Raw genomic sequence first — 2,694 nt, 5'->3', positions numbered from 1 at the left:
GTCCCGCCTGTGATATAACTTTAGCATGATGATGTGACATAGTTGCTTGTTCTTTCTATGATCTGGTGTGGCGATGACATAGTTGACATCACTGAGTTTCTTCTCCACGAAATAAGGACCACTAAACTTGGCTTGAAGAGGTTGCCCATGAACCGGTAGCAGAATCAAAACCTGATCTCCTGGCTGAAAGTGGCGTAACCTGGACTTCTTATCATACCAAGTCTTCATCTTCTCCTGAGCAGCTCCTAAATTCTCTCTCGCCAGTTGTAAAGCAGTGGACAGCCGTTCTTTGAACTTCATCACATACTCCAGCAGGTTGACGTCATCTTCCTCTGACAGCCAGGATTCCTTGAGTAACTTAAGGGGTCCTCTTACTTCATGGCCAAACAGTAGTTCAAAAGGTGAGAAGCCCAGTGATTCATTTGGAGATTCTCTTGCGGCAAATACAACGAATGGAAGACCTTTATCCCAGTCTTTCTGATGTTCCAAACGGTATTTCTTGAGCATCGATTTGAGTGTTTGATGATATCTCTCCAACGCTCCTTGGGTCTGGGGATGGTAAGCTGAAGACGTGATCTGGGTGATGCCCAACTCTTTCAGTGGCTGCTTGAAAACGTTTGACATGAAATTACTTCCTCGGTCTGACTGTACCTCCTTGGGCAAACCAAACTTTGTGAAGAACCCTAGCATTTCCTTAACCACGTTCTTTGCTGAGATATTTCTAAGTGGAATGGCTTCAGGATAACGAGTAGCCATATCAATCATGGTCAACACATAAGAAAATCCTGAAGAAGTCTTAGGAAGAGGGCCCACAATATCCACCAACACACGGGTGAATGGCGCCTCAAAAGGAGGAATGGGAACTAGAGGTGCAACCTTTCGGTCTGATTACACTTCCCCACAACTTGACAGGTGTGACAAGACTTACAATACCAGGAAACATCCCTGAAGATACCTGGCCAGTAGAAGTGTTTCAAAATGCGTGCCACAGTCTTCCTCACTCCAAGGTGTCCTGCCAAACTGGAATCATGAGCCACTCTAATGATATCCTGCCTACAAACACGAGGGATGACAACTTGATGTACAACTTCCCACTCACAGTCGGCTGATGCTGCTGGGGGTCTCCACTTCCTCATAAGTACTCCTGACTTTCCATAATAACAAGTAGAAGCACCGGCTGACTCTTCTTCACTGTAAGCAGAGTTAGCTAGACCTTTCAACTCAGGGTCAGCAACCCTCAACTCAACCAACTCTTGACGAGACAAATTATCAACACTACGGAGTACTGCCTCATCTGGTGAGTGGTCCAAATTAGCAAGAAAAGTGTCAGCTAGGATAACATCATCATCATCATTATCCTCTAAATCACCAGTAACTTTAGACTTAGCCCTAGTGACAGCACATGCAGGGAACACATCAGGGACATCACAATCCTGGGACACAGCCACTGGCTCACTAGACAACTGAGGAGCTGGACACACTTGACTTCCACCAATATCATTTCCAAGTAAGAAAGTTACACCTGACATTGGGAGTGTCTCAACCAACCCAACCATAACAGAACCATTAACAAAACCAGACTCTAAATTCACTCTGCACAGAGGGACAGAGAAGTAATTATTCCCTACACCTTGTAAGATTACAGTTTCATCAGAGGAATTAACATTAGAGCCTAGAACACTGGTCAGCATAAGGGATTGGCAAGCACCTGTATCACGATATATTTTAACTGATTTCCTGTCATTACTGTCCAGAGGACTGACAAAACCATCAGACAGGAAATTAGCACATGAACTCTTGAGAGTGTCACCCACGTTACTGCTCAAAAGAGGAGCTCCATCCTGAGAATTTAAGTTACCCCTCAAAGCAGGTTCAGTTAACTCAGTTAAAGAATTCTGGGAACTCTCAAGAGTGGACACTAGACCAATTGACTGAATATTTAAAGACCCCTTTTTGTTCACATCACGCTGTCTCCTGAAACATCTCTCCGTAGTATGACCAAGCTTACTACAATAAGTACATTTACTTTTCTGAAATCTAGAGGTGAAGCTGGTTTTTACTTCCTGAGAAACATCATCTTTATTCTCTTTCCTGTTACCTGTACTCTGAGTAGAGGCAACGTACTTACTCTCAGCTTTCCCTTTTTCTCTAGAATATCTCTTGTGAGTGAGAACATATTCATCAGCTAAAACTGCAGCATCAGACTAATTATCTATTCTTCTCTCATCAAGATATAGGCTTACATCTTTATAAATACTCCTTTTGAAGTCCTCCAGCAAAATCATCTGCTTAAATTTGTCAAAATCAGAATCCACATTCTTAGAATTTAACCACTGCTCTAACAAATCTTCTTTGATTTTTGCATACTCAACATGGGATTGCTTATCTTGCTTGTAAGTTGTCCTAAATTTTACTCTATAGGCTTCAGGAAGAAGCTCATAGGCCTTAAGAATCAAGCTCTTAACTACATCATAATTATCAGATTGATCCTGAGGCAAAGATGCATAAGTTACTTGAGCTTTACCGGTGAGAACAGTTTGAAGGAGTACTGGCCAACACTTTTTTGGCCAATTAAAACCTGTAGCTACCCTCTCAAACAACTGAAAATACTTTGTTAAATCAGATTCATTAAAAGGAGGGACAAGTTTAACATTTTTAGCCACATCAAAATCATCAGAGCTAGATGATCCAGTT

Source organism: Coenobita brevimanus, chromosome 53 (genome assembly GCF_032717465.1).
Source record: "Coenobita brevimanus isolate Jiangsu-jjx chromosome 53, ASM3271746v2, whole genome shotgun sequence".
NCBI classification, from domain to species: Eukaryota; Metazoa; Arthropoda; class Malacostraca; order Decapoda; family Coenobitidae; genus Coenobita; species Coenobita brevimanus.
Note: the sequence above shows the minus strand (reverse complement) of the source record.